Below are 10,418 nucleotides of genomic sequence, written 5' to 3'. Positions count from 1 at the left end.
ACGCATCGTCATCATCAACCGCTTCACTTGTATCTGACAACTCAGCAAAGGAAGCAGCAGCGGGTACAACATCATCCTCATCACACCATACGTCCATGTGTGTAATGCTGCCTGCCTGAGACATATCCCTGTTATCTACATCCTCTGGCAATAATGCTTGCGCATCACTCATTTCTTCAAACGGATGTGTAAATAACTCCTCTGACATACCAAGTGAAGCGGCTGTGGTGCTAGTGTTGGTGGTGGCGGCAGGCGGGTGAGTGGTATCTTGAGAGGTGCCCGAAGCTGAGCTGGAGGAGGATGGTGCGTCAAGGTTCCGAGCGGAAGCTGTAGAAGATTGGGTGTCCTGTGTTAGCCAGTCAACTATGTCCTCAGAACTTTTCAAGTTCAGGGTACGTGGCCTCTGAAAACTGGGCATTATTCTAGGGCAAAAGGGAATCACAGCACCACGACCACGTTGGCCCCTGCGGGGTGGCCTGCCTCTGCCTGTCATTTTTTTTTTAATTAGTAGTACTATGCGTGCAAGCTACTGTGAGACCAGATATGAGTGGCACTGTGCAGTGGCAGAGTTTGGCAGAGTACACGCTGTAGGCCTGACACACCCGCTTGAAGACAACTAACTGCTATTCAATCTATAACAGTGAAAAATGTTTTTTGGTTTTACATGCACGCTATTGTGACACCAGATATTAGTGGCAATGTGCACTGGCAGAGGTTGGCAGAGTACACGCTGTAGGCCTGACACACCCGCTTGAAGACAAGTAACTGCTATTCAATCTATAACAGTGAAAAAAGTTTTTGGGTTTTAAATGCACGCTATTGTGACACCAGATATGAGTGTCAATGTGCACTGGCAGAGGTTGGCAGAGTACACGCTGTTGACCTGACACACAGACGCTTGCAGACAACTAACTGCTATTCAATCTATAACAGTGAAAAAAGTTTTTTGTTTTTAAATGCACGCTATTGTGACACCAGATATGAGTGGTGGCACTGGGCAAGTGGGCACTGTATCCACTGTGAGCCTGACACACAGACGCTTGCAAACAACTAACTGCTATTCAATCTATTACAGTGAAAAAAAAGTTTGTGGGTTTTTAAATGCACGCTATTGTGCCACCAGATATGAGTGGCACTGTGCACATTGGCAGAGTACACGCTGTTGGCTTGACACACAGACGCTTGCAGACAACTAACTGCTAATTAATCTATTACAGTGAAAAAAAAAATGTATTTTTAAATGCAAGCTATTGTGACACCAGATATGAGTGGTGGCACTGGGCAAGTGGGCACAGTATCCACTGTGAGCCTGACACAGAAGCTGGCAGGCAGGCAGGCAACTGCAATTAGATTACACACAAAAAAAAGCAGACTGATGTTTTAGCCCTAAAAAGGGCTTTTTGGGGTGCTGTTCTTACAGCAGAGATCAGATGAGTCCTTCAGGACTGTAGTGGACACTGAATACCCTAGCCTAGCTATACATTTCCCTATCAAATGAGCAGCAGCTACACTTTCCCTCCTCTATCTAAGAATGCAGCTTCAGAATGAATCTAAAATAGATGCTGTACAGGAGGTGGGAGGGTCTGGAAGGGAGGGTCTGCTGCTGATAAGGCACAGGGTCAAAGTTTAGTCAATGATGACGAATAGGGGGCGGATCGAACCGCGCATGTGTACACCCGCCGTGGCGAACGCGAACACGCTATGTTCGCTTTTGATATTGATATTTCCACTTTGATATTTGAGTTTGCAAATGGGAATATTTTGGGGGGCCATTAATCCTATCTGACATCTAGCAAAAATGGCTTTTTATCCACATTTCTAATTTGATTTATTACATTGAGGATGTCTTATATTTTGCACCTAACATTTTTAAGATCATGGCCTGGATACACCCTTTACTGCCATTCCCACAACACACAACCCCACCACCAATAAAATGTTTTAATAATTTGTAAGAAACAAAGCAAACGTTATTTTTCTGTCCACCGCATTCAATTTATTCTCTGTTGGATATTGTTATCGATCAGGCTGAAATAATTACCGGTATTAAAAAATAAATAATTCTGGATGTCCAAGCTATCGATTGTATCTAATGCTTCCCGTGTGTATGACCTAACATGAGTCTGTCTTCTCTATAGAACCTCGATAGGCCAAATATCTACGAACTCCATTTCCACGATGCTCTGCTAACATGTCGCTGTTTTAGTGCTGTCTCGCATCTCGGGAATGAAAGAAAATACTATCAGCTTGCAAATGTATACTCTTATTGATTTACCATAACCAGCTGTACCAAAAGTGTAGACAAAGGGACAGAAAGACAAAGCTTAATTGCCCACAAAAGCTATCATCAGAGAAAGTAAATACTGGCTAAACATTTATACAATCATTAATCTAATGAGTAATACCGCAATTAGAACCACAATTCTGATGAAGAGAACATAACACAAAACAACAAACAGATAAACACAATAAGTAAAGACAATCAGAAGATGGGTCACCTGGGGACACTTTGCCCAGTGCGGATACGAACACTATATATTCGCTGTCCATTTTACAGAATGAACGGCATGGACATAAAACATAGGTGTCATTGAGAGGACAAGGTAAGGGGAGAGATTGAGAACCCATCCCTTACATAGCCATCTCCTTGCTGTTCGCTGTGGGTGGACCTTCATGGCAATGTCACATTTGCTGGCTACGAAGTGTGCAGACACTAAGTGCGCCATTTACACTAACACCGGGTACGCACTAACTTGAAAGCTGCCCTGACTTATTATCATGCGTTTTTTTCTTTTAGTTATCCTTTCCTTATGCCCCGTGTCCTTAATGATAACTCTTCCATAGTCCTTATATTTATTATCTTTTCTTCCTTGCACCATATCTCAAAGCATGGACACCGCCATTTTGTTCTCCACTGTCCATGTTGTCCGCAGTTTCCCCTTCTATGCGTTTCTCTTGATGGATGGATTTTGGGTAAATTGGAGACCATCGCAGTTGAAATGAAAACTTGCTCTAGGTTGCCGGAGATTACTCTCCCCATAAGAAGAGTAAAGGGGTTAAATTCACTTAGAATTCACTTTGTATTCCTGACAATCCCTATTTAGAAAATGACCCTGATAGACGTGAATTGTCACAACTTGGCTTTAAGCCTGAGTTTTCCTATTTGATTATCAATTCACTGAAATTTGCTAATTAGTCAATAAAAACCCTCATTTTATCTTCAGTCTCCCTGCACGTCAAAACATTGTCACAAGCTTGCCCCATTTTTCCTAAAAGTAGAAATATTACAAAGGGATACCATATAATAATAATAAAAAAAAACAATAAGTGGAAGAAATAAAAGTAGTAAAAAGTAGAAATGGGCATAATTTCAATATTTATATAGGCTTGAACCTCTGTTTAAACACAGAATTGCAATTTTGTGATAATTTTAGTTTTAAAATAAATGTTATTTTAATTTTTTTAACAAAGAAATAAGAAAGAAGAGGTTCAATTAAATTGGGTGATAGTAACAACCCCTGGATGTTGGGCTAAGGTAACATCCCCAGGACGTACTTGGAAACCAGAGTAATCTGAACGTACCTTTCCTGGTTAAACACTTTGTTATTATTAAAGATATTTGAATAATGATTATAGGCAACACTTTATTTCAAATAAGTCAAAGGAATCTGTCCCTGTTATTGAAATCCCAACAGGTCTACTGTAACTGCTGGTATGTTCCCCATCAGCATCTTCCTGATTTACCACGTGATATCAGAACTCTGCCATCACAAGCTAACCTTCTTTCTTCAAAGAAATAATATCTTCAAAAGAAATCCAAATTATATCTGAGTCCTGGAGAATTCTGCTTTTTAAAATGCGGAATTATTTACGTGTCTTTTGGAATAAGGTGACGATTGCTGTAATATAAAAATCTATATTACAGTAAAGTTAAATAACATAAAAACACTCAGCATACAGAGAAATGTGGTCAGTGCTGTTAAATTTTACAGAACAGAATTCAGAATCCAGAAAAGACAATAAGTTACCCGTGCTTATATCTGTATTGCATACCTCCCAATATTTCAGATAGAGAAATCATTTTCATTTTGGGGGTGTGAGGGGGGCACGGACTGGACTGTTTGGAGAAATGTTAGGTGTCCTATGATAATTTATGCATCTAAAATGTAATGTATAACAATTTACAACAATGTTTCTTATTTATACAGACTGATTTCTAAACACACTTATTGTAGTTTAAAGACACATTACTGGGAGTATTATTGCTGTGGAGTTCCGTTATACACTCAGACACATTACTGGGAGTATTATTGCTGTGGGGCTCTGTTATACACTCAGACACATTACTGGGAGTATTATTGCTGTGGGGCTCTGTCATACAATCAGACACATTACTGGGAGTATTATTGCTGTGGGGCTCTGTTATACACTCAGATACATTACTGGGAGTATTATTGCTGTGGAGCTCTGTTATACACTCACACATCACTGGGAGTATTATTGCTGTGGAGCTCTGTTATACACTCAGACACATTACTGGGAGTATTATTGCTGTGGAGCTCTGTTATACACTCAGACACATTACTGGGAGTATTATTGCTGTGGAGCTCTGTTATACACTCAGACACATTACTGGGAGTATTATTACTGTGGGGCTCTGTTATACACTCAGACACATTACTGGGAGTATTATTGCTGTGGAGCTCTGTTATACACTCAGACACATTACTGGGAGTATTATTGCGGTGGGGCTCTGTTATACACTCAGACACATTACTGGGAGTATTATTGCTGTGGAATTCTGTTATACACTCAGACACATTACTGGGAGTATTATTGCTGTGGAGCTCTGTTATACACTCAGACACATTACTGGGAGTATTATTGCTGTGGAGCTCTGTTATACACTCAGACACATTACTGGGAGTATTATTACTGTGGAGCTCTGTTATACTCTCAGACACATTACTAGGAATATTATTGCTGTGGAGCTCTGTTATACACTCAGACACATTACTGGGAGTATTATTGCTGTGGCGTTCTGTTATACACTCAGACACATTACTGGGAGTATTATTGCTGTGGGGCTCTGTTATACACTCAGACACATTACTGGGAGTATTATTGCTGTGGAGCTCTGTTATACTCTCAGACACATTACTAGGAATATTATTGCTGTGGAGCTCTGTTATACACTCAGACACATTACTGGGAGTATTATCGCTGTGGAGCTCTGTTATACACTCAGACACATTACTGGGAGTATTATTACTGTGGAGCTCTGTTATACACTCAGACACATTACTGGGAGTATTATTGCTGTGGAGCTCTGTTATACACTCAGACACATTACTGGGAGTATTATTGCTGTGGAATTCTGTTATACACTCAGACACATTACTGGGAGTATTATTACTGTGGCGTTCTGTTATACACTCAGACACATTACTGGGAGTATTATTGCTGTGGGGCTCTGTTATACACTCAGACACATTACTGGGAGTATTATTGCTGTGGAGCTCTGTTATACACTCAGACACATTACTGGGAGTATTATTACTGTGGAGCTCTGTTATACTCTCAGACACATTACTAGGAATATTATTGCTGTGGAGCTCTGTTATACACTCAGACACATTACTGGGAGTATTATTGCTGTGGCGTTCTGTTATACACTCAGACACATTACTGGGAGTATTATTGCTGTGGGGCTCTGTTATACACTCAGACACATTACTGGGAGTATTATTGCTGTGGAGCTCTGTTATACTCTCAGACACATTACTAGGAATATTATTGCTGTGGAGCTCTGTTATACACTCAGACACATTACTGGGAGTATTATCGCTGTGGAGCTCTGTCATACACTCAGACACATTACTGGGAGTATTATTACTGTGGAGCTCTGTTATACACTCAGACACATTACTGGGAGTAATATTACTGGGGAGCTCTGTTATACACTCAGACACATTACTGGGAGTACTAATGATGTGGAGCTCTGTTACACACTCAGACACATTACTGGGAGTATTATTGCTGTGGAGCTCTGTTATACTCTCCGACACATTACTGGGAGTATTATTGCTGTGGAGCTCCATTATACACTCAGACACATTACTGGGAGTACTAATGCTGTGGAGCTCTGTTATACACTCAGACACATTACTGGGAGTATTATCGCTGTGGAGCTCTGTTATACACTCAGACACATTACTGGGAGTATTATTGCTGTGGAGCTCTGTTATACTCTCAGACACATTACTGGGAGTATTATCGCTGTGGAGCTCTGTTATACACTCAGACACATTACTGGGAGTATTATCGCTGTGGGGCTCTGTTATACACTCAGACACATTACTGGGATTATTATCGCTGTGGAGCTCTGTTATACACACACACACACACACATTACTGGGAGTGTTATTGCTGTGGAGCTCTGTTATACACTCAGACACATTACTGGGAGTGTTATTGCTGGGGAGCTCTGTTATACACTCAGACACATTACTGGGAGTAATATTACTGGGGAGCTCTGTTATACACTCAGACACATTACTGGGAGTACTAATGATGTGGAGCTCTGTTATACACTCAGACACATTACTGGGAGTATTATTGCTGTGGAGCTCTGTTATACTCTCCGACACATTACTGGGAGTATTATTGCTGTGGAGCTCCATTATACACTCAGACACATTACTGGGAGTACTAATGCTGTGGAGCTCTGTTATACACTCAGACACATTACTGGGAGTATTATCGCTGTGGAGCTCTGTTATACACTCAGACACATTACTGGGAGTATTATTGCTGTGGAGCTCTGTTATACTCTCAGACACATTACTGGGAGTATTATTGCTGTGGAGCTCCATTATACACTCAGACACATTACTGGGAGTACTAATGCTGTGGAGCTCTGTTATACACTCAGACATATTACTGGGATTATTATCGCTGTGGAGCTCTGTTATACACTCAGACACACCAATGATATGGAGCTCCTAGAAGAGAGGGACATTAGGAGAGAAAAGAGAGACAGAGGGATTGGGATCAAAATAGGGACTGTTCTCCCTACATAGGGACACTTGGGAGGTATGGTTGTTGCAAATGGCCTAGAATTGGCTAATTTTACTAGATATAAATACAAGCCAGCATTTGCTTGCAAGCATGCATACCTCCTGGAAGTAAAGGGTTAATGCGTTTCTCCCAGAAGAGCAATTTGTTACACATCCTTCTGATATCAATCATCCACCTAGCGGACATGTAATGTGTTTAACATCAGCTGCCAGCACTGCAGCCAATCTGATGCATAACGCCCTGGCACAGAACCGGTTAATAAATCTCCTGTTGCAGAGCGCGTTGATGCATTTTTATTTGATTCCTGCAGATTCCTGTGAGCAAGGAGACAATGTATTTCACACTCACCTGGAAGGGAATGGAAAGGGAAGGGTGCACTTTGGACTTTTATGTAAAGGGATTTTTTCTTTTAATATTCATTATTTTAATTATTTCTAAGTGTTGTGAAAATAAAGTTTACTGTTACCCCTTGAACCTGCGTTCCATGGTGGTACATTGAATACAACTACAGAAAGGACCCGAAGAAAGTTCCATAAGATTTTGATTCAAGGCATGCAGTTTGAGCCAGCTAACTAAGTGGCTCTTTTTATGTGAGTGAGACCAGTATTACAGTTTTAAAGTTTTTACTGTGACGTTATTACCCTATGTGCTCTTTCTTCCCATCTGTGTTTTATCTCCAGATTGTGATCAAGTTTGGGTAATATTATTATTTTACTTTTTATTTCATTAGAGTGCTCTCACCATTTGTATTTTAATTGTCACTTGTATTTATTTAGTGGTTTCTGTGGCTCCACTAAGGTGATTGTAGCACCACTATTTCTTTTTAGGATTCTTTCACCATTATATTTTACTGTTATTTATGGAAGGGAATGGGTTAATGCCAGCCTGCCCTATATCACACCCTGTTTTACATACTCCTCAATTTGTGCACAGTGAAAACAATCTGGTTCTGTCGATTCGGGATTGGGAAACCCGTGGGTTTCAGGTGAATTTTGTTCATGCAATAGTTTGGGAACAGGATTGAGACTAACAAAAAAAGTGCGTAAAAATGGGCCAATCAGTGTCCTGCAAATAGAGCCAGAATATAAATATATTAATAGAAATAGTATGTATATATTTCGCAGGACATCGATTACTGCATTTTCTCACCATTTGGTTCAAAGATCGAGTGAGAAAAAGTCATCAATAGAGTAAAAAAAAAGGAGGACTAAAAACAGAAATCTATGTTTATATATTGTGTAATTATTAGGACATGATACATAAATATAGAGTATTGTATGACTGCTGGCCCTGGTTTCCCTCTATCGGTCACTTCTCATTCAATCTGTGAATAAAATCAACATTTAATGGCTCTTCCCTAGCCATCTATCATCTATTTTTTGGCTGCGCAGATAGAATTCCCAACCGTGAAACAAACCAATCATTGTCCACTTTGTTATTTTTGTGATCTGTCCATATAATGTTACAGGTTTCGGACGATCCGCCATTTCCCAAAACTTGGACGAATTGGAATTTGTTTGAAACCATGCACGAGCCTACTTACTAACTACCCTGGCAGTAAATGGGTTAATAGAACCATATACCTTCATTAAATTATAATTGTATATAATAGGTAAATGTCAACATCTTCCAGCTTGATCAACTAATCCTGAACAGAATGGGTTAAACCAGTCTTCCTGTGCAAACAATGCATTACAACTGCCCCAGGCAAAGTATAGGTTAATGTGTCCTTTGCCAGTAATGTTGGCTGTGAAAAGGTTCACAAAGGGTGCATTGCGCACTTCTATGACACATGAAGAGTTAATCTTATTATTCACTGCAGGCAATGCATTGCACAATAAGCTGATGGCACTGAATAGGTTAATCTGTAAGTATGTTCTGGCATTTAATGGGGCAATGTGGTAGCATCCTCTGGCATTGTATTGGTTAATCTGTTGCTATCCCCTGGCATTGAATGGGTTAATGTGTTTGTGTCCCCTGGTATGGAATGGGTTAATGTGTTAATATCCTCTTCCCAGATAATGCAGCACACATTACAGCACTGAATGGGTCAATGTGTTAGCATTGAATGGGTTAAGGTGTTGATATACTCTGGCATTGAATGGGTTAATGTGTTAATGTCCTCTTCCCAGATAATGCAGTACACAATCTCCTGGCACTGCATAGGTTAATGTCGTAGTATCCTCTGGCACTGAATGGGTTAATGTGTTAGTGTCCTCTTCCCAGATAATGCAGCACACAATCCACTGGCACTGAAAGGGTTAATGAAAGACTTCTGTATCGACACTGTGTGGCCTTGAATGGGTTAATAAAAGCCTCCCCCATTGTAAGTGCAACCCAAAATGTGTTAATGCAGACGATGCTTTGCACACTCTGGCATATGATGGGTTAATACCAGGGGGGTATTACTCTGTGCCCTGGCACAGAGTAAGATCATAGCAGGCAATGCATTGCAGACGCATTGGCACAGGATACTGGCAGGGGATTCATTAGAGAATGGGTTAGTTTACCCTCTGTTTATAATAGCTTACCATTATACACTGCCATGGAGCAGAAGGACGCACAGAGGAACACAGAAAGGGTTAATATCTGAATTCTCTAAAAATAAATGGATTGTGAGCTCATGTGTCACAGAACTTTATATAATACATACAGTGTCTGTCAATGAATGGGTTAATACCGGCTCTGCCCACAGACACCAGTCACATGATGGGTTAATGATAACCTTATTACCAGTCACTGTCCAGCCCATGTCACAGAATGACACTGTACTGGCACCGTGTGGGTTAATGTCAGCCTTCCCTGCATGCAATGCCTATCACACCTATCTGGCACGGGATGGGTTAATCAGAGCAAGCGTAGGAAAATACAGTCAGTTTTTCCCTCTGGTGACTGCTGACAGTGTTTGGGCAGAATGTGCTCTGTGCTGTGCAGACAGTTAAGTGCAGGCAGTTTGCTCTATGTTGTGCTGACAGTGTGATATGTGCTGTGCAGACAGTGTGCTCAGTGCAGTGCAGGCAGTGTGCTATGTGCTGTGCAATGTTGGGCAGACTGTGCTCTGTGTTGTGCAGGCAGTGTGATCTGTGCTGTGCAGGCAGTGTGCTATGTGCTATGCAATGTTGGGCAGACTGTGCTCTGTGTTGTGCAGGCAGTGTGATCTGTGCTGTGCAGGCAGTGTGCTGTGCAGTGTTGGGCAGAGTGTGCTCTGTGTTGTGCAGACAGTGTGATCTGTGCTGTGCAGGCAGTACTGTGCAGGCAGTGTGCTCTGTGTTGTGCAATGTTGGGCAGAGTGTGCTCTGTGTTGTGCAGACAGCGTGCTCTGTGCTGTGCTGACAGTG

This window comes from Pelobates fuscus, chromosome 4 (assembly GCF_036172605.1).
Source record: "Pelobates fuscus isolate aPelFus1 chromosome 4, aPelFus1.pri, whole genome shotgun sequence".
Taxonomy (NCBI): domain Eukaryota; kingdom Metazoa; phylum Chordata; class Amphibia; order Anura; family Pelobatidae; genus Pelobates; species Pelobates fuscus.
The sequence above is the reverse complement of the archived record's forward strand: the minus strand, read 5'-3'. Positions refer to the sequence as shown.